Here is a 23097-nt window from a genome sequence, read left to right as displayed (position 1 = left end):
CACCCTCCATTGACTTGATGTTTACTGGGCAGCTCCCCAGTTGTCCAGTGCAGCTCAACTGTTCCTTGTGTGAATGTGTCATCACGCTCATCCCATGCCCCATCAATGTGATATCTCTGCTATTTCATACACCCACCGGATTACCCTGTACACCCACTCACTGTAGGTTGATCTCCTCAACACCTAAAAAAAATGTTTTAGTGATGGCTAAACTTCCTATAATGAAATATGGGTGGGTGAAAGTCGCCGCTGGAACCCCACCAATCGAATAAGGATTTGTGGTGCTTGGTGGGCTACACATAGCTCTACTGCACCCTTTCTACTTGCTGCATTAATGTTTGCTGTTCGGGGATGTTGGGTAGCAGGTAGGGCGAAATGAACATTCCTGCCACACTACCTCCGAGAGAAACTGTGTAATACAGGCACAACCCACAACCACTGCTGTTCGGTGTCAAACTTGAGTTTACCCCAGCCTGTCTCAAAAATCATAGAAAATCAAAAGCCCTATACGTTCCACGAACTGATTTCCTGCAATGATATGATATGATGTGGCATGTATAATGCGCCTGTACACAAGTGTTTCTAGGCGCGACAAGACAACGGTGGGGACAAAAGAAGGAGGAAATAACAATCGTACTAGGCTTTGTGTCATTCAAATTGTGCAAGTGCGGGGAAGAGCGAAGGGGAGAAGTGCCAGGGGGGGGAGGGGAAGATGGAAGTGCTGTTAACTCACAAGTGCAGCCAGTGGGTGGCTCATAAGTGCAGAGAGAAGGGACTGTAGGGTTGCAGATAAAGGCCCTTGCTGGGGAGCCCGGAGGCAGTGCGAGGGTAACTGGATAAACAGGAGACTGGGCACGCGTCCAGAGGGTGACTAGGTGACCTGTGCGCGGAGCAGTCAGGTGCATGAGCAGGGAAGAGGAAGAGAGAAAGCGGAAGCAAAAAGGAAGGTCTGGATGCCCTGCATTATGAATGTGGACCTAACCACAATTTACAACGTGGCTTACCACAATTTACAACATGGCTTACCACAAAGAAAAAATGTTATAGCCTTCTTGTGCCTAACTGGATACTATTTGTTTGACCCAACCCAGCCCTCGAACTAACATACCCTCGAACAACCAACCAAACCAGTTAAGATGGCAAAACCTAGCTGTCCAAAATGTCAAGGTTTTGAATAATCCCCATTGAAAATCCACCTGTGCTACTTGTACTGAAATCCAATCGACCAGGTATTCTTCGGACCTATTTGTCATCCAGACTCCCAATTCTTTTTCAAAATGAGGTGTGGGACTTATGCTATGACGTGTGTGGTGGTATCCCCTTTGCATCCTGTAACAGGAAAGCTTCTGCAGGTTTTCATGGCTAATCATCAAAGGAGCAAATCTGTAGGAGAGAGAAAAGCCCCTAGACATCAGTTGATTACTAATGTACAGTTAGTGGTAACCTCCAGTGCACTTTCTAGAGAATATGCACCCAGGGTGAAACACTAGAATGCATAGCACCCTGGACACATCCCCCCATACTGCAACCCCGCTCCACCTTTATAAAGTCAGTCATATGAGCAAAAGGCAGTTTTATTAACTTGTAATTCAAGTACCTAAAAATAGGGAGCCACAGCAAAGTAGACAACATTAAAACAATTATCTCTCTCTCTCTCTCTCTCTCTCTCTCTCCACAAATCATCTTTACAAAAGAGTTAAAATAGGCCAACTCTACAAACGTTGGTACCAGTCTGAGCAAATTAACAATTTCCTATATATCCATTACACACAAATGTCACCATAAATCACACCATACAACTACTTCATACGTCTGCCTTTAAACATTAGGTAGCTCACATACATGCATAGTTAAAGTGAGTATAGTGAAGCACTTCATTTTGTTGTGTACTTTTGTTCTTGTTCATGAAAGTTCACTACGTTTGGACAGAAACTGATCCGACCAGATCCGGACGCTCATACCAAACATGTTGCACACCATCCATTTTTTTTTTAAAGAAAATAAATGTTGAAGGTAATGATTTGCTTTGGGTGTTTCATAGACCCACAGAAAACTGACTTTCTGGACACATCTCAGAAAGGTTTCCAAATATTTGATAGACACCGATTCCTTACCTGGAACTTGTGCACACCACATATATTAAAAAATCAGATCTGCCAAATTAAAGATATTCACAGTTTAGGAAAAAATATAGTTGATCTCTTCATACATGTCCAGTACGAGCATTGTGCAAATCATACACACTTATGAGGCTAACGAATGTGCATACCAGCTCACAACAGGATCATGAGGCATGAAATAAAATTCTGCACAAAAGCCAAAGACAACGGCACAGAATCCAAGTCCACCTATAAAAATATGCTCGGACTAAGATGCTGAGAATTCCACCCAAATATGGAATGTGATATTTGTGCAGTGCCTTGTGCGACAGGGTCAGGACCGTGATCCTGTCAAGAGGGGATGGGGGCTCATCTCAATCTGGGGCGGCAGCCAGTCCTGCCCCAGAGGGGCGTTGTGGAAGTTGGGAGGGCTCCAGTCCCTGTGACTTGTGACTGCTTGCATGAAATGAGTACCACCTTTTCTTGCCCCATGCCTGTACTGCACAATGTTCGTCAGTCTCTTTCTTGTCCCGTAGGGCTTCACCATCCAGCATGCCTAGTGATGGATAAACGGGTGACCTACCTTCCTGAGAAAGAGACAGTGAAGCAGTGACACACTGCAGACCAAACCGCACAGCGGAATGGCAAACCAAACACTCTAAACGACATGGACCAGTGTGACAGTAACTTTAATGTCAACAAACATGCAGAGCGGCCCACACAGCAACCAGCAATCCCAGCTCAGGGACAGTTTTTTAACTGCAGCAGGGCCGCAGAGCGGGCCCCATATCAAACCAGAATACCAAACGCTTCAGAAAGCCATAACATGAACAGCGATATTGACTGCATTTGTCGCGGGCCACCATCTCCAAATGCAGACGGATCTGCGCACGAGAAATGAGTGGCTTAAACTCTGCATTATGGGTCTGCCTACCTGTAACACCTCCCCTGCGAACAGAAAGCTAGTAGTTGGCCCAGGGATCCAGGTGAGGGAGAGAGCAATTTGAGGGGAAAAAGGGAGGATACAAAGGGGAACTGGAAACAGGAAGGTGTGGAGTTTTCAGGTGAGCTGAAGGAATGAAATGGAGGACCAACAGACCAAGCAGAGGAAGGATGGTGCAGAGGAGCCTGGAGGAGGATTGCTGGAGGTGTGTGCAAGGTGAGGTAGTGGTTGGTGGGAGAAAGTGATACCTGGATGTGAGTGTGCATGCCAGGAGTAAGATTAGTAGAGTAGGGAGTGAATGAGAATGTGACTGGGAGAGTGAAAGGAGAATGGCTGTAGGAGATGGTGTGGGTGGGGGAGTATAGTAGTAGTGTGGAGAGCAGAGAGTAGTGGTAGTTTTGAGAGAGGAGCAGTAGTCTGGAGAGAGGGGTAGTTGGAGTGAGGACAGGGGAGAGTAGTAGTGTGGAGGGTGAGTGTTGGTGGAGTGGAGAGGGGAGAGTAGTAGTGTGGAGGGTGAGTGTCGGTGGAGCGGAGAGGGGAGAGTAGTGGTTGAGAATCAGGGGGAGTAAAGTGAGAGAGATAACATTGGCGGGAGATACAGGAAGAGTGCTAGAAAACGAGAGATGAAGGAGAGTGGGCAGAAGATGGTGAAGAGTACAAGCGCGCAAAAGGGAAGGACCAATTGGTGCCGGAGTGTCTGTAAAGCATCTATTCTTATACTGAATTGCGTTGGTGGACCTGGTTTAGGGACGGCCAAGATTGTTCCCAGAGGGTGACAGCTGGAAAGGCCGTTCACCCGTAGGCCATCAAAACCCGGCACACAGAACTTTAGATAGTAGTATCTCTAGAGACCAACCTGGGATTTAGAAGATAGAGAAAGAGAAAGTGAGGGGAAGAAAAAGGGAGAAAGTGGGAGCAAGAGGAAGACATGTGTTCTCTTGAGCCCATCTGTGACACAAATTGCCATTGTCATGGCCTCTTTAGGTAGTCTGGGAGTTCTGCCGAACCCTGTCTGTACATACATGATACATAGTACATTGCGCTACAGGAGAAGGACATTATATGATGTATTTACAATTGCCTGCAAATGGCAATTCTTTGGCAGAAATGACAAGTGCTGTAATGTTTTATTATTTTTTTTAACCATATTGTTTTTTACAAAAGAAATTCGACGCTTTCATTATTAGTACTTGCGGAGTACTCGAGGCACCACTTTTGGTTGTGCGGGTTCAGCATGACTAAGTGCATGCTGTGAGTCCTAGGCTCACAGGGGGCAAGATGGTATCTGACGAGTTGGCTCTTTTTAGTGCCACTAATAAAAATGTAGCTGCCATCCGGGACCATCTAGCAGAATCGCCTGCCATCAGTCGAAACCAACCAGTTTCTTCATCTAGTACGGAGACATCAGAAGTAAGTGGTGCCAGGTACAATTGTCTTTCAGCTGTTAGTGCTGGACATGACATAAGAACATGTCGAATGGTTTCCACCTGGTCTGTAGTTCCACACAGCCGACAATTTGATATAGTCGAACGTGCTCGAATAGCCACGATTTCCCTTGTGTGGAGCAGATTCAATCATGCACGCATGATGGAAGGCCTAGGTTGCGCCGAATTGCTGGCATAGGGGCGGATTTGGGCAAGCACTGATTTCCACAGAAAGCCCTCCAACTTTGCCCAGATCTCTGATGGCAGATTTAGGTTAGCCGCCATACCATAGGTTATCGCTGGCACTACTTTAGCCTTGTAGAACTGAAGTGCTGGTATCCATGAAAATTTACCGAAATTTTTTATCCACTGCACTGGTTTGGGCCGTCAAGTTTCTTATTTTTCCCCATAGTGAGCCCTGGAGGGAATTGTCGTTCAGAGAGTTGGCGAACAGGACGCCCAAGTATTTGAAGTCCTTTACTACTTCAATTTTAGTCTTTTAGAGAAACCAGGACGGGATGTTCTGGGTTTCCTTGGCCGATTTGGTGAATAACAAAATGTTGGTTTTTTTTTTGTTGATTTGCAGGTTGTTCCTTTCCATGTTTGTGGTTAAATTGGTCAGTTGTCTTTGCAGACCTATTGCCGTCTGATCCATAAGGATCAAGTCATTGGCGTACCACAGTCTTGACACTTTCGGCGGGAAGGAACAAACCATTTTTTCTGACTCCTGAAAGTCACTGATGAAGGCTATGAACAGAGCTGGGGCCAAGGGACAGCCTTGTTTGATTCGTCGTTACGTGTAAATCTGGTCAGAGAGGATTCCTTGTTTGTTTAGGCGAACTCGGAGGGACGTTGTTGTATGGAGAGCTATTATCGGTTCTAACATCGGGCCAGGGCACTTCCAAGTTGTTAGCTTAGTCCATAGTTTGATGTGGTCCTCCGTGTCGAAAGCCTGAGACAGGTCCACCATAGCCATATGGACTTTGGGCGACCCTCCCTTCACATTGGCTTTAAGGATGTTGAGGATTAGGAGGTTGATCGATGTTCCGGCGCCTTTTTGAAAGCCAGTTTGGAACATGTCTGCGGCTGGAGATTTCCTGTCCCAATCTTTGAAGTGCCGCAACAGAAGAGACGCAAAAATCTTCCCCATGATGTTGAATAAGACAATTGGTCTGTAATTGGCTGCACTGTCTCTTGTCCCCTTTTTGAAAATCGGTAGCAGAACTGCTTCCGTCCAAGTCTTGGGGATTTGTTTCTGTTTGACACAGTAATTGAATAGCTCACCAATCGCTCCGGCCCAAGCACTCAGATGTTTTTTCAGGTCTATATTTGTCAGACCGTCGGGGCCCGGGGCTCTTGATGATTTTAAGTTGGTAATTACTCTGAGGATGTTTGCCACGTTTGATAAGTCGATCCAGGGTTCGCCATTCATAGGTAGCAGCTGCGGCACAGCAGTAGAAGGCTAGCGATAGAGTTCAGTGAAATACGAAATCCACTTTTGTTCGGCGACCGAGTTGGAAAGCGGTTGTGCATTCTGGCCATTTACACTCTTCAGGAGTGACCAAAAGTCTATCGTATTCCTTGAGGCCCAGGCGTTTTGCATGGCTTCGGCATCATTCTGATATAAAGTCTGGCATTGTTGCTTTAGCCACATTTTGTAGACTGCTGCTCCGATGTGGTAGGCATCCCAAGATTCTTTGGTATTAATTTTCAGTGCCAGTCTTTTTAGATTTCTTAATTCTTTCCACTTTACGACCACCGTGATATTATATGTGTGGATGTGTTTTTGTTGGCTCTGTTTGTTTCCGGCAAAACTCACTTTGTGGGGGGCCAGTATGGAGACGTATTCAGGTCTTGTCTCTGCCATGCCTCTAATTAAGAGTCCTTGTTTCCTGCATAATTTGTCCTTGAAAGTTCTTATGTTTTCGGACGTTAACCGTAGTCGGTTTTGCTGTTTGTTGGACTCAATGTCGGGAAAATAGTGGAGTCGTTCTCGAGATGCTATGCCCCATGACATGTTTAAGAGGTTGTGGTCTCTTTCGTTGGTTTTTTGGACTTTGAAGGAGAGGAAGAACGGAATCAGGCCTTCTGTGATGAAAATGTAATCCAAATTAGAAGACGATTTCGCCCTTTACCAAGTTGGAATTTGGATGGCCAATCCTGCAGTGTTGCCACATTGTATAGCTTTCTCGGGTTCATTAGGTTTGACCAAGCACAACCTCTTTCATCAATCATCGCCAGTTTGGGAGGGGCACCGTCATCTGTTACAGCTACCCCACATTTTGCATTTAGGTCTCCACAGACGATGATATTGGGCACATCACGGTCGATTCTGATTTCGTCAATGGCATTGGCTACTAAGTTACAGAAGTCTTTGGTGGATGTTCTAACTGGATTCCAATACAAGTTGATTATGGCTAGATCAGAACTAGCCCAGGAGTCTTGGCCCAGATCTTGGTGATGCCATGTGGTTAGGATAGCCAGCATGCCGTACTCTTCTTTAATTATTTCCTTTGGGGAAATCCCTGAGCCCATGCGTATAGCGGTCAGTAATCCCGCTGATGGTCTGCCCAACATGGGCCTGGTTGCTGGCGAAACTTCGATTATGAAACCATCCAATGCTGGTTTTTCCAGTAACCATTTTTCTTGGAAACAGATCAGATCAAATGAGCCTAGGTTTACGTCACTCAGTCTGGTAAGATGGTGGTGGCCCCTTGTATTCCATGATGCCATCTGCAGAGCGCTCTTGCTGCAGTGAACCAACGGGTTCTCCGTCTGCCTGTTTTAGTTGACGGCATCATGCGCTCGCTGCTAGCTCTTCTGCTTGCAACCGAAGGTATCAGCGATCCACTTTCATAGTTTATTTGCCCCTGCTTCATTTATTTCTGTCTTGGGGGGTGTCACCTCAGCTCTCCTACATTGGCCATCCTGGGGTCGTTCCACCGGTCTTTTTGGAGTAGTCGCAGTTGAGTGATTTCTGTAGATCCAATTTTGGGAACGATCGGCTGGCTGGTCCCTCCACTCTCTATCTCTTCTCCTCCGGGATTCTTCCCATCTGCAATCTTTTGGGGCAACCTCTGATCTTGAGTGATCCTTGCGTATTCTCGATGTACCCCTCTTTTCTCTTCCAGACTCTACTGTAGCAGAGGCGCGGGTCTGTAGTTGTTGTAGTTTAAACCCTAGACGGTGCAGGTCTTTCGACACTTCTTGGGGCAGTTCTCTTAGCACCTTTGTTCTTATATGCAGGTATGCCTTGGCTCTGTGCTCCCTATGGTAAGGTTCTACAAGAGCAACGTCGTCCGTCGATAGGTGGTGGAGCTTATCGATTTTCTCCATTATTTTTAACACCGTCCGTCTGTTCAGGACCGTATAGCTGTCTCTTGAAGAAATTTGTTCAAGCTTGAAGAGTGACGTTCCTGCAAGCTTTGCCTCTTTCTTGGATTCAGCCTTTTTGAGTCTGTGGGCCTCCTTGTACGATGATATTCAGAATCTACCCAACTGAACCTTCCGCTTGTGTCTTGAGTCACTATCCAGCTCCACTCTGTGGTTAGAAGCCTGCTATGTTTGCTTTAGGGTTTTTATTGCCTCAGTGATAGCACTTGCCGTATTTGAGTGAGGCCTTTGGTCACGGCGAAGAGAGGCTTCAGCCTTTTGATTTTTCTCTGTCTGTGAGGGCTGCGCCACTTGCTCGGGGGGAGCGTTGAGCGTTTTTGAGAGTTCAGCCACTGGTCTTGTAGTTGGTGGAAAAACACTTCTAAAGGATCCGGAATCAGCGACAAGTTCAGCAGATCCGAGGGGGGGGGCCAAGTCATCGCTCCCTTTTAGAACGAGTGACGGAACAGGCCGAGGCTGGATATTTTCCGTTTGAGGTATGTTTTTTTTTTCCTTTGACTTCGTTGGTATGTCAACCGAGGGGCTGGTAAGACGCGCCTGTACACCTCTGGATGGTTTTTCAGGTGGGCATGCTTGAATATTGCATGGGGTGCTGAGTGGAGAGCACTTCTTCTGCTGCTTAGGATTCCATGTGGGCACAAGTACTGGGTTCAAAGATGTTGGAGGAGCTGAGGGCTTTGATAGAATTTTTGAGAAGATTGGTGCCAAGTCCTTTTGCTTTTCAACCTCTGCGGTCTGTGTGGCAATGGAGTGCGAGACTTTGACGGCTTGGGTCAATTTGCCTCTATTCATGAGATCTTCCCCTAGATTTACGATTTTTTCTTCCAAATTCACTTGTATATTGTTTGAATTGCGATCTACTGCCGTTAGGTAGCCTTCAATGTAGCCTTTCAATGCCTCGTTAATAGATTTGTTTTGTTTGTAGAGTTTTCCAGATGGGTTTATTGCTATCGTAAATGCAGACATAATTGATAGCAAGTCTGTTTTTTTTTTGTTGAAGGGGTCTCTTTTTCTGAGAGACCTGAGATGTCACTTTGCCGTCTGTTTTTATGCTGGGTGTTTGGAGCTTTTTCGGTTTGGTGCTGTGATAGTCTGTCCGATCTTTTCTCCGCTGGTGTCACTGGGTCTTGTGTTATCACAGGGACTTCTCCCCAGATTCTACTGTTGTTACTTTGAATGTGCGGTCGGGTCCATGCGTAAGGGTCTTCAGCTTGTGCTTGTCTACGGATAGATTTGGTCCTGTCTCGCGCTGCTGTGTCTGAGTTTTGGCCGATCACTGGCTCATTCACTGGTTTAAGGACTGGGGGTCTTTGGGTTCTTCGCTGACTTTATCTCTTGAGCCCCGTGCAGCCTAAGGATTTGCTATTACTTTCGGCATACTATCACGTAGGGTCGCTGGGCTCTCTGTCTCTGTAGTCAGGTCTGTATTAGTTCCAATGTGAGCATGCCATTTCAGTCTTGCATTGGGCCTCTGGGAGTTCAGGTCCATTTTCCGAGCTTTACTCAGCGGGGAGGGGTCTTGGATAGCCTGCAAGATTTCAGCATCCGACAGCTCCGGATCTTGTTCTAATTTCCTTTTGTGTGGCTTTATAAAGTATTCTTTCAATGAGGACAATATCAATGGAGCTGATGGACATTTAGAGCCCCCCTGGATTTTTGTTGTAGTACTCCTCCAATTAATCTGGGGACGCTGCACTAAAAAGTGAAGTGAGCAAATTGTATAAACGTGACTAACCCTAGAGCAACTGATTGCAGCAGGTGAGGGCTCTATAACAATATACATTTACATTACATGCACACTGCAGTCCCGTAGACTAAACATTACATCTGCATAACATGTGGTCAACATTACATGTTTCAACGGTTCGCTGCTGAGGTCAGACCATAATTAATAAATGGAACAATGCATTGCAGATGGAACCAGCAATGCCTATAGATGCAGATATCTCACCCTAGAGTAAGTGAATGCATTTGAGGGCTTTGCAATACTCTACATGCACATTTGGTGAGCATTCCACATATGACAACACCACAGTGTATAGCAAGAGAAGGGCACTGCTTGCCCTGGAAGGCCCAATGCATCCACCCCTATCTAATAAAGAGTAGGGTCGGTGATATTCTTTGCACTTGCACATCCCCCATAACATATATACACGATAGCCACACATAGAATGGCTGAATACAAGTCCATACTTTGAGCACCAAAAGTGTATGTTGGAAAAAGTAGGTAAAGATTGCTTAGTTCAGCCCCCAACATAGTGAAACAGTAAAACATTAGAATTGTGAAAGAATTGGCAAAGTGCACATTTTTAGCCATGAGCAGTTTACTTTCTGCCGGTGAAGGCAACTGAAAGCAATTTGCTTCTTATTTTCACAGCAGTTCAGCTTCGTAATTTAGCTCTGCCTTCTAATTATTAAAGGAAGCATTACAAATAAGAATTCCGAAAGCTTGGCAAAGTGACGCTTTTGAAGCCATAAGACTAGAATTACAACCTTGGACTAATCATTAAGTTTTCTGATTGCTTCCTTCCTCAGGCTGGTCAAGATCCTGCGGATCAGCAGTGTCCTTCAGGCCCTGCTTTCTGGTCCACAGTGTCGTAGCCTTTGGTGAAATGTCAGGAACCCCCTGCACTTTCTGAAACAGCTGGCTTAAAAAGGATAAATCCCACTCCTGTTTCCCAATCCTAATTCTAACACATGATACCATTCATGTATTCAGTAGAAACAGTAGCACTGACAATCTTTTTTGTTTACATTTAAAATGAAGCCAGTCTTGTTATCGGTTGCTTGCGCATTATCTGGCATGTCTGAACCAGATGGCCTTTGCCAAATAGGACATCAGTACTTCATCCATAACATTTTCGGCAGTAAGTGTGTCCTAATTAAGCATTCAACATTGGTTAGTGTTTTATCTATACTAGCCTGTCTATTTTGTTTACATAAACATCAGATATGTTTGCAGCCTATGTTTTGCATACTCTGTAGTTTGCAATTAAATCAATGTTTTCAAAATAATTCTCTTGCATTTATGTTAAATTATTGCACTCTTTACTGCTATGTTTCCATAGTAATGCAAGAACATTGCTAGGTACTTATCATAGCAATGCTGGGAGATCATTTGTTTTGAAAAACAATTTTGCAAGCAGAAGCTTTAGAAGATAGGCTTGTTGCTCAAGCCATCTCACCTCTTGCGCTTTCCACATATAAATAAATGCATTTTCTAAAAGCACCAAGCTTTTTTGTTTTACAGTGAACAGGTTAACCCTATAACACATCCTGAAAAGTTCAGTAATGTTCTGTATAATTCCAGTTGTGCTTAAAAAGAGAAGGCTGTTAAAGTCAATATTTAATAGATAACTCTTTAAGTGAATTGTGCTGATATCCATTTTGATGGGGTGTTATTACTCTTCTAGATTCCATTTTATGATGATTGTGGTGTGGTGTCCGTGTTTTATGTCTGAGGAGGAGATAAAGTTGGGGCGATAGAACGGAATGGGTTCCAATCTCCAAGATGTTCTTGATTTAAGTGTTCTGCAGAAACGTATTGCACATGTCAGTGAGGCTGACCCAAATGGGTCAGTTTCCTTTAATACTAGTTTGAGGGGGGTGGGGGATGTGCTCTGATTAGTCTTTGGTGCAGATTTTGTATGGCTATTATGTTGTTATAATCTGAGTGGTCCATCCCTTGGGAGTTGTAGGACCATGCTGGTTCTTTTGAGTCATTCTGGTTAGTCTGCGAGTCCCACCCTACAAATTGAACATTCTCCCTCGAATGGTCTTTAGTCGGTGCCATGACAGTTTGTCTCTTGCATTCTAGTGAAAAGTAAGGTTTAGAGAGATTTTCTGAAGACTAGGTGGTCCTCCTCTGTGCAAAGTCGACTGGGTATTGAGTTCCACAGGTTGATCGATAAGAAAGAGAAGGATCTTCAAGGTACTCAGTTTATCAACTTCGAAGGACAAAGGGCCAAGTGGACTCAGAATTCAAATGTGCGATTTCAGGGTGCACACAGATGTCAGAGTCCAATGCTCAATTAGTCATAAACCATGCATCCATACATCCTTGGTTTGAAAGAATCTGCCCACACTAACCCCTTTCTATGCAATCCCTATACCGCCTCCTAAGTGAAGGGTCATCTTTCAAACTTTGGGCTTGAAGAACTCACAGGAAACACTGCACTTACAGCCCCAGTACCCATAGAAGCTACAACCTGTCTCAGAATCTTAAGCCCACCTGGGAAGGCATCATTCAAGTATAAAAGGTTTAGGATGTTAAGTCTTGGGTGTAGATGGGTTAGGTACATGGAGGTAAAACTTTGCCAAATATTGAAATTACAATACTGGTGGGTGAAGGGAGGGGAGGGAGGGAGACGGCGAGAAGGAAATGGTGTAGGTTTAGGTGTAGCTTCCAATGTCTGTACCAATTCTACAGGAGCAAATCTTTCACTGCTAATGCCCATGCATGTGTGCATCCCGAAACCAAATGTTCTCGATTAGAGATTGTGGGGCACATGGCCTTCCAATAATCCAGCAATTAATATTATCTTTTCTTAGCCCTGCCATTCTACCCCCAGCATGCACTTTAAAGTTTAAGCTCACTTTTTAGTGCATATTCTTTTTTAAATAGCATAGTTGTGTGTCAGTCGAGGGGTGTTGACTAGTGTGGCCAAATTGCTACATGTCACAGAGACACCTTTTTTCCAACCCCTTCCAGGATGGCAGAATGGCTATAGAGGAACAGGATTGACCCTCTGCTTCGTTACACCATGTATAATATTCAGAAAGCAAGCAGCTCTTGAGTTGTGCCCTTCAAGTGCTCAGATGTTGAAGTCCTTCCTATAAATACACTTCATTCAGTATTCCTGTACAGTGACTGCACTTTTAGTTTCAGACTGTAAAGCCAGGTTTATAAGTACCACAACTCAATGTGATAAGAACTGGCTTAAAATAATATGCAGTTAAAGAAAGTCAGTTTAACAGATGACCTATCACTCAAAGTCACTGTGTATGAGGGCGAGGGAAACTGCCCCATTAGTTCTTTAGTGATGGGGCAGGAATCTGATTTTGACCCATAGAGATGTTCACCCTTTTCAATGTGTGGCTGTTTATTATACAGAAGATATGATCACACAGCTACTTCAAAAACAAAGCTCCACCTGAGCATCAAGGTATGTATTCATGGGCCACTTTGGTGGCCTTCTGCCACAGACACAGATACCCACTTGCGTGCATCAGAATACAGTGATGACCCACGACAGAAATTGGGGTCTACCTGGACACACAATGTTTCGTCTTCATATACCAGACTAAAACACAAAGCACAACATCTCTGCCATCAGAATGCAAAGGCGGCCTACGACATAATATGGTCTAGCTGGACACAGAAGGAGTCTCTTGCACTTGCGCATTCGCCTGACCACCTCAACATGCATCCACATGCCTGACCTTGAAGGGTAGCTAACTGGAGCTCGGCTAGCCCTCCTAACTCCCTATATGTTGGCCAAATGCATGCACACACGCACACATTGTAATCTATCTGACAATTTCCCATACCTTGGACTTCTGTCCCCTGAGGGCGTCCCCACCACGAGCTCATTGAGGCCATGCTAACGGGATAAAGGCGTTATATAAATGTCAAACTATTGCTACTACTACTAGCAATGCAGTAATGGTGACCACAATCAGGCATTCATATCTTATCTTGAATTATTTGAACGAAGTGTGGCATATCCTAAAGTAGAACGCTACCAGGGTAGCTTAGTAGGTTGTGTGATTTTCTTGTTGAAATGATATATGCCTAAACCTGGCTGTAAATCGTATGGCTTTCTACAACTCCTTACATAAAAAAAATAGGTGCTGTGAAATGTACACTTTCAGCTAGAGGATGGTTTGGACGGGTTGCTTGCTCAAATTCACCGCAAGGGTGTGGGAATTTCTGCCCCCATAGTAAAAATCAAAAGTTGGCACACATGAACTGGCCACTCAGGTTGCCAATCACTGATGTCAGCACAATCGAAGCTTCGGCTTTAAAATGAGTTGTTGGACAAGCAAATAGCATCTTTAAAAGTATACCTTGTGATAAAGGGGTACAAAGTTCACTGGGTATTTGTTAGGGTTGTCCTTCACAAAAGCTGAAATGTGGTTTCAAGAAATGGGTAGATCTAAGTTAAAGAAACATGCTTTTCTTGGAAAATGTCTTTTTTGTGCAAGTTGAAATACGTGACAGACCTTTCTGCATGGAAATCTGAAGTAATATAACATACAGCTCAATTGCTTAGATACTTTCAACATGGCGGCATGTAGATACTACTACCATTCTAAATTGTTTTATTCTGAATCAAAATAACCTATGATGTACTTCCTGGAACCATATTAAAAGCAAGCCAAACTGTGAGACAGTTTGGCTGTAGAATGTTCTGTCTACAATCAACCTGGCTACCTTCTTACAGGAAATCAACAACAAATAATTTTAGATTGGTCTCAGAATTTAGGAAGGGATGAGCCACTAGTTATAATGGACACAGAGAAATATGATCAAGGGTTTTTGAGACAATTAAAAGACAATCACACATCTTCCAGATGAAAATGATCCCACAAGAGAGGGTTCTGAATTAATAAAAACTGCACTAGATGAGGCCGTAGAATTGGCTTGGTTATCAGAAACCAAGACAAACATTTCTGTATAATTCACATACTCTTATGCCAGTTTTTTATATTTTGGCCAAGATCAATAAACATGCCACAGAACCTGATGGGCAACCATTTATTGCTGATACTGAGACTTGCCGTGAACCTATGGCTCCTTACACTGATGTTATTATCTATCCTTTTATTCAGAATACAGATACATATTTGAAAGATACAGGGCACTTACTGAGAGAATAAGGCAAGATTGAAATCGACTCTTCCACAGATATTCCGGTGATCTTAGATGTCACCAATTTAAATACATCTATTCATCACAAAGCTGGCTTAGACACAGTTGAATGGTTTAACTGGAATTGCTAAATATAGGAGCTAATAAAGTGTTTGTGATTACTTTATTGAAGTTCATCTTAAAAAACATGTTTTTGTTTAAAGGACCAACCCTACATTAAACTTTCTGGAACATCTATGACAACGAAACTAGCTCCAAACTATGCCAACATTTTTATGTATTGTTTTGAAACGTTCCGTATTTTAGGTAACACTATGTAAACCTCACCTTAAATTGTATAAAAGATACACAGATGGCATCTTTATAATTTGGCATGGATCAGTGGATTCCCTAAATCAGCTTTTGAGGATTTAAATCTAGTTCATGAACGCCTTAAATTAACCTTTGTAGTAAGCATGTGATTAACTTTCTTGATGTTAATGTAAAGTCTTTCAGTAATCCCCCTGGACCACACTTACATGTCAAACCTACAGATAGAAATAACATAATGCATGCCATGAGTTTCCATCCTAAACAAACCATACAGTCAGTTAGTTCGGGTCAAAATAATAGTTTCCATAAATTAAGATTTACAATCACAGAATTAACTTTTTCTGAATACATTCAGAGACAGAGAGGACAAAGGAGATATTTTGATTAAAGCTCAAAACAATGCTATAAGGAAGTCGAGAATGTCCCTTTTACAATCCAAAACCATCTAGACCTTCTACTAATATGCTTTATAGCATATTAGTAGAAGTGATTTAAAATGAAATGGATCATCAAAAAACATTGGAACATTCTCCGACTTCATAACTTAAATGAAAGGCTTTTCTGAACTTCCAATGTTTTCTTATTAGAAGCATTTATATTAAAATGTGTTGGTAAGAGAAGACAGAGATACGTAGAGGTACTTTTCTATGTTTAAATTATCAATATTGCCATCATTTGATTAAAGGTGAGAAAATTCAACATCCTTATACAGGCAAAATCATTTACTTATGCTAGGCAATGACTTGTGAATCAAGCAAAGTGATCTATGCCATTAAATGCCCCTGTGGGATTTATTATGTGGGTCTCACCACAAGGAAGGCGAAACTGAGGCGATCTGAGCACAAATCTAATGCCCAGACAAATAAGGAGAAATCGCCAGTGGCGATTCATTTTCATTTATTCCACCATAATATGAGGCTAATGCAATTTTGGAACAAGTAAAAGTACTAAGAAGAGGGAAAAATATCCAAAGACCTTCTCTCAATGTGAAATGTTTTGGATAGATCGATTATCTTCACTGATACCTAAAGGCACAAATAAGAATGGGACTTTACCTGTTTTTATGAGGCTATTTGGCAGACTGTATAATTCTTCTACATTTATTCATAGTAGTGACTTACATATATTTGTATGATACATTATTTGATATGGTATTGTATACAGGATGTTGAATTACAATGCTGAATATATACAAAATGTCATCTCTTGTGCGTAAGAGCTTATTGGACTATGACAATAATGAGATTCAGTGTTCAGAGGTTTTCTTATCACACTATTATCTAAAATGGCTTATGATATTCCCAGGATCCAGAGTTCAATTAGTAGTTAATTCTAGGAGATACCATATTTAATTGCGGTAAAACATATGAATGTTCATACCTAATGAGATTAAGTCTGAAGTTATCAAAAGTGTGCATGGTAAAAAATATGACACAATTCTCTTTGGAAGGACGTCTGATGCATTCCAACATATAATTCAATAGTGTAGATACATGACCTGTGACGTACTTCCAGGATACATATTTAGAGCAAGTGAAACTTGGAGACGGTTGGACTGTGGAACTTTCTTTGTCTTGGGTCGACTAGAATTACTTCTCAGTTGAGGCAAAAGAGATTGTGGAGTCCTGGAACCTCTATTTCTATTGTTAAGTACCGAAGGAGAGTTTGAGTGACTCAGCGTTGTGTTTTCACAGATATATGGGGTTTGGTAGAAATCATTGGAAAGCATCAAGACAGAATCTCCAGAAATGTTCTGTGACTCTGGGGCATTATGTACAGGTTATTTGGTACATATATTATGTAGATTATGAGTGATGATGGATTAAGATGTGGAATGTATACAGATTTTATGTTTTGATGACTTTTGTAGATTCCAACTTGGAGTACTTGTTCATATATACCATTACTTGCTGACGTATTGTGATATATCGGCTGAAAGGCATATTAGAATTGTTGAGGTTACTGGAATATGTTCTACTCATATGGCTATACACGTATACAAGGTTATTTTAACATTATACAAATTACACATTTTATTCTATAATTGTTTTATTAGAATGATTTTGGAATGCTGTCTCTTGAAAAAGGGTGAATTGCACCTGAAAAAACACAAAGTATTAAATTTCACAGGAAATTTGATATTGTAAAATACATTTGAAAATTCAATGAATGTGAATTCAATTTCACAGATAGGAGCTGTATCAAAACTAATAATTCAAAGCTTTATCTATTTTTTGATGATGGATTGGAACGAATATACTATCTATTAAAGTCTTATAATCATGTTGGTTCTGTAACACATTACACATAACCTTATTCTTTCCTTAAGGCAATTTTGAAGGATGTATCATCATCTTCATTATGAATTTGTAAATGCGGGTATGAAATGTACATACATGTTTTGGATTAATTTTCATGAAGAATGCCACACTGTTCACTGAAATATAGGTGCCTCAAATTCCAGAGCTTGTGTGTCCAATCCCTCATCTTTTTAGGCACTTTGGGTATGAAAAGGAGTATAGAAAGGGACAGAGAATGACAGACCCTATGGGAGTTAGGATGGTGTGCTAAAGAGAGGGTGTAGGAGGCGGGAAAGTGAAGCAGGCTGAGAGGAAATGCAACTTACTGAGAGCTACATCTCATTTACTGAGCCAGTACAGACAGCAAGGAGATCGTGCTGCAGAGATCCTGCCAAGGCCAGAGACTACTAGATTTGTTGCTTACCATCTCAAGGGAGGGGTCTATAATCCATAACTGGCAGAAGCTAATGAACCAGAGACGAAGAAGACTGAGACTGTTGTGAGCTCAACTCCAGGAGAGTAACCCTGGGCTCCTGTGGTAGAACAACTTCAGTCGGACAAGCAGTCCCCAGCAGGTTGAGACATTTCAGTATTGGGTATTCCACAAGGTAAGGGGGAATAAAACATTCCTGCTGGTAGGCACATAATGTAATGACTACAATAAGCCTAGAAAGGTGAGCCACAGTGAGAAGGTAACAATATTTAACTCAGCAAGAAATCTGGAAAGTGCTACAAGGAAGAGCCGGATGCTGTACTCCAGGACTTGGCTGTTAGATCCTATTTTAGACTCATACATTTGGTACTGTAAAACCGTTTTTCTTCTACTGTGCTATTCCTCAATCCTGACAATATTTTCCCCAGCAGTCCCTTTTGAATAAACTCCAACTCATTAGGCCATGAGTCAAACCTTCCAAGTGTGAAATAAAATGGGCCAAACTAGAACCAATTCTTGAGTGTTTTGTTGATTTTGCACCATCACACTTCTGTGTGTATGTGGGCAGTGCGAGGTCTGGGGTCATTATGTGCGTGGGGGGATGCAGGAGGTATGTGTGTGGGGTATGTGTCCTTTTGGTGTGTGTGTTTGTGAAGATATGGTTCACAAAATCATTCCTCCACTATTGTCTGTGCATGTTGTTTGTGTGCATGGTTAATATGCTGTCCAGTATACATAGAGGATTAATGTACTTATTATGCGAGAGGACAATGAGATTCGCTATTTGATTGATACAGGATTGGATCTTTAGCTGACTGATTCATAGTGTACAATGAGGAATATTTAACAGGATGTGATTCATACTTCGATGGTGAAAGTAAGTAGATATTACACCTGTAGACAAAAATGGAATTGTGTTGAATATTGTTAGTGACATTTTGTTTGAAGATATTTTTGGTATATTGGGATGTGATCAGAGTAGGTTTCAATTAGTGAGCTAGACAGTGGGCCTCATTATGAGTCAGCCGGTCCAGAAACAACGGTGGCGGTAAATCCGCCGCCACCGTTGTTTCCGGACCGGCTGATCCCGAGACCTGCAGGCGGGAGGTGTCACTCCCACCAGGTCTGACCTGGCGGAAGTAACACCACCCACCTGCAGGCGGACATGGAAACACTGGCTCCGTCATAGACGGAATCAGTGTTTCCATGGTGCCCATGGGAATGGGGATTTACGCCTCCAGAATTACCGGGTCACCGGGGTCGTAATGCCCCGGTGATTACGGCAATCATGGAGGTGGAATGTATTACCGGTCCGGCGGCAGCCTCCCGGTTTTTCTGGCACGGCTACCGCCGGACACGTAATGAGGCCCAGTATGTCAGATATAAACCAGAAGGCTCATCCATGAAAAAACTGAAAAATGGTAGCGGTAGTTGCACTGCAGTTTGCAATAAAGGTATTGTGAACGAATTATAGATAACTATGACGGATGCTGTTACAAGTATCTCTATTTACAAACCGTTAATTCATTTAGAAAAATTTTGGGTAGTGTTTGAGGTCTTGTGGGGGAATGGTTTCTTGTGTAGATAGTGTGACATTGTGAGAATTTTAATATTATTCCCTACAGAATTAAGATATTAAAGATTGAACATATCCTCTACAGTGGAATTGGCAGCGAATAGGCTGATACATTAATATATTGGGGATTGTCAAAACCTGTGTTGGATGCTGAAGGGAGAAAATTCAATAATGTCGAAACACAATCGTGTAGATGCAATGAGGTTTACCATGTAACCTGGGTCCTGTTGGAGACATGCACAAGATTGATGGCGTTCCAACCACCTGGATTACTGGGGAAGAAGAGCACCTCTTTTTATGGTATTCACAGAATCGGGTAACACCAGGTATTTACAGAATTGGAGTTGCAGAAAAGAGTGAATTATGTAGTGTCCTTACATTGCTTAAGGCTTTTATGTGTAGTAATATGAAGGCAAGGTATACACACAAAAGGCACAGACACCAAGGAATGTGCTTTATGGGTGGTTTAGTAAAAACATACAAAAGTTCCAGTTCTCTAATATACCATTGTTGCTACTCAAGGGAGTTTAGTATATAGTCAGAGCCCCCTCAGATATTTCTTCTGGTGGGCGGTTCATGGGAGCTTTCGCTCCACTCAGTCTAGACAACTTGGTTACAAGTGTGCTCCACGAACTCTAACAGAAGACCTTTCGTTGTGGATATGATATGATAAGTCATTTATAATGCGCCTGTACACAAGTGTGTTTAGGCATTACAAGACAAGGAAGGGGAGACAAAAGAAGAAAAAACAATGATCTTACTAGGCCTTGGGTCATTCAGATCATGCAAGTATGGGGGAGGGATGGGGAGAAGTGCGAGGGGGAGGGGAGATGTAAAGGAATTAATAAGTGCTGCCAGGGAGGTGGCTCATAAGAGCAGATAGTCTGGGGAGTGTAGGGCTGCAGATACGGTTCCTAAGTGGTTGGGAGGCCTGGAGGCAGTGCAAGGACAACTGGTTGTGCAGGAGCCTGGGCCCGTACATTCAGTTGGTGGCCAGGTTACCACGATGCACAGCAGACAGGAGCATTAGCAAGGGAGAGAGAGAGAGAACGTGGAAACGAAAAGGAAGGTCTTGATTTGCTTCCTTAACTTTAGATGGTCCGGTTCAAGATTGAGAGAAGCACGAAGGCTGTTCCAGAGGGAGGCTCCAGCCAATGGCACAGATCTACCCCGTCCCCTCTCTGCTTGGAGAAACATCGGACCCTCAGGGAGTTGGAGGTGGACGAGTGGAGGTCTTGAGGTGGAAGATGCTACGGGAGAGAAAGTTGGATGTAGTGTGGTCCCCAGCCCCAGAAAGCCTTGTGGACAATGCAGAGGGTCTTGAACATGATCCTTGCAGCCACAGGGAGCCAGTGGAGAGATTTCAGGGCTGGAGAAATACGAGAGATATGATCCCTGGGCTTGAGGCCAAGGACAAATCTTGCAGTGCCCGTTTTGGATGAGTTGCAGAGGGCGCAGAGTCGAGGTAGGCAGATTTAGAAAAAGGCTCTTGCAGTAGTCCAGCCTAGACAGGACCAGGGCTCTGGAGACAGTGAGCTTCTGGGGGAAAGTGAGAAAAGGAAGAATACCTCTGAATATGTGCAGCTGGTAGTGTGACTTCTGATTGACATCAGCGATGTGAGGAGAGAAGGAGAGGGTGGAGTTGAAGATGAGACCAAGGTTCTTAGCCTCACATGAAGGTGCAGGTAGAGGGCGCAGGGTGAGTGGCCAGAGTGAGAGGGAAGGCGGGAGCAGGGGTCCAAATGAGGAGGATCTCAGTGTTACTGGCATTAAGGCAGAGATCGTTGGAAGCACACCATTCCTGTATTGCGGACAGACAGTATGAGAGAAGGAGCAGAGGAGGCTGAGAGGAGCCTGAAGGAGAGCTGGGTGTCATGCGCGTAACACTGAAAGTTAAAACAGAAGGTAGAGATGCAGTAGGCCAGAGGTGCCAGGTAGTGGTTAAAGAGGCAGGGAGAGAGGTTAGACCCATGGGGACACCACATGTAGAGAGAGAGAGAGAGATAGAAGAAATTAAATACCCAAGCTGGACCTGGGAGGGCAGATCTGAGAGAAAAGAGGTCAACCAGGCTATGGTCTGACCAGAGATGCCCAGGTTATCACAGAGAAGACTGAGCAGGATGGCGCGGTTGACTGTCGAAAGCAGAGAATAGATCGAGGAGAATGAGGACAGAAGGAAGGTTAGAGTCTAGATTATAGAGCAAGTCTTCACTGGAGTTCAGGAGAGCGGTTTCCGTGTTTCTGGCTGCTCTAAAGCCGGACTGGTGGTCATGGAGGCAACCAACAGATTCAGTATGAAGATTAAGCTGGGAGATGACCAGCTTTTCAAGGTGTTTGCCCAGAAAAATAGATAGAGATCGGGCGATAGTTTGCTGGAGAGGAAGGATTGGCAGAAGGCTTCTTAAGAAGGGGGTGCATAAAGGAGTGCTTAAGGGGGGAGGGGAAGGATAAAGTGGCAAAAGAGTGATTGCAGAAATCGGCCAAGAGTGGAGCAAGGGTGTCGATGTGGTCCTTTATGGTTCTGGAGGAGCAGGGGAGCATCTGCTTTGATGAGACTTTAATAGATTGGACATGTCTAGAAACCTTGTTGGGAGTGAACAGGGAGAAGGAGGAGAAAGGAAGAGGAGATACAGCTGGGGAGGGGCCTGAAATGGTAGAGAGAGACGGAGAGGAGGTAGAGGAAGAGGAAGAGGAGAGAGTGGACAGGATGTCCTGAGTTTTAGTGGTGAAATGAGATGCCTGAGCCATGCTGAAGGCCTAGGAGGGAAATGGAGAGGTGGAGGCTGCAGCAGGATTGGCCAGCTCCTTGCAGACTTTGAAAAGTTCAGCCGAGTTGTTTGAGGCCACCGAGACATGGGCTTGGATGTACGCTTTCTTCTTAGCTAGGACAGAGAGTCTGTATTGCCTTTGGAGCAGGTGGCAGGCCAGCTTGTCCTGATGCCCTCCTCCACTTCCTCTCATCCACCCTACACTTGCGCTTAAGGGTGGTGAGGTCGGAAGAGTTTCACTTGGATGCAGGCTTCAAATGAATTCTCATGACAGGTGCAAGGATATCCAGAGTGTTAGAGATTGAGAGGTGAAGGTTGGAGAGGGCTGTGTCAGAGTGCATGTCAGCCAAAGGTGTAGGAGGATGAGAGAAAGTAGCAGTGAAAGCCTCCCATGACAAATGCTTCATGGGCCAATTACCAAGAAGGTGGGTGGCAGTGCTGGGGTCAGCTTAGCCTGAGGGGCAGAGAGCGACAAGTGAGAGGAAGCAAGAGTGGTCAGCTCAAGAGAGAGCAGTAGTTAGAGGGTTGGAGAGGGGGAGGTCTGACGAGATCAGAACCTCCAGGGTGTGTCCTGCAGAGCGAGTCGGGCCAGAGGGAAGAATATAGGGAGAGAGAGTGCTGCAGAGGTTGCGAAAGAGCCCAGAGGATGGGCTAGAAGCATCCAAGTGGATTCTGAGGTCTCCCAGGAGAAGAAGTTGTGAGTTCGAGGCAAGGAGAGAGGAGTAGAGGTCAGCCCACTCGGAGAGGAAGAGGGTCACATGGCCAGGCAGCCTGTTGATGGTGGCCACAGTGAGAGAGAGGCCAGCCAAGATAGAGAGCCTGCAGACCAGGCATTCAAAGGAGGAGTAGGCCTTCGTAGGAATGACAGAAGCAGGGAACCACTCCAGGAAGATCAAAACTTGTGACAGAGCTGGCCATGAGCCAAGTCTCGGTGAGACTGAGTACATCCAAATCAAGCTCTTCATGGAGACGGCA

The 23097-nt window shown here is 43.9% G+C and overlaps 1 protein-coding gene across 3 annotated transcripts in view; it reads right to left on the bottom strand.

Moving 5' to 3' along the window:
* The window catches only part of LOC138447946 (uncharacterized), a 132058-nt gene that overhangs the window by 48595 nt on the left and 60366 nt on the right, over nt 1-23097 (bottom strand). The window lies entirely within an intron of this gene.

The sequence above is a fragment of the Ambystoma mexicanum genome, chromosome 1p, assembly GCF_040938575.1.
Source record: "Ambystoma mexicanum isolate Mex_15411 chromosome 1p, UKY_AmexF1_1, whole genome shotgun sequence".
In the NCBI taxonomy this organism is placed as follows: domain Eukaryota; kingdom Metazoa; phylum Chordata; class Amphibia; order Caudata; family Ambystomatidae; genus Ambystoma; species Ambystoma mexicanum.
This window is presented reverse-complemented; position numbering and strand designations above follow the sequence as displayed.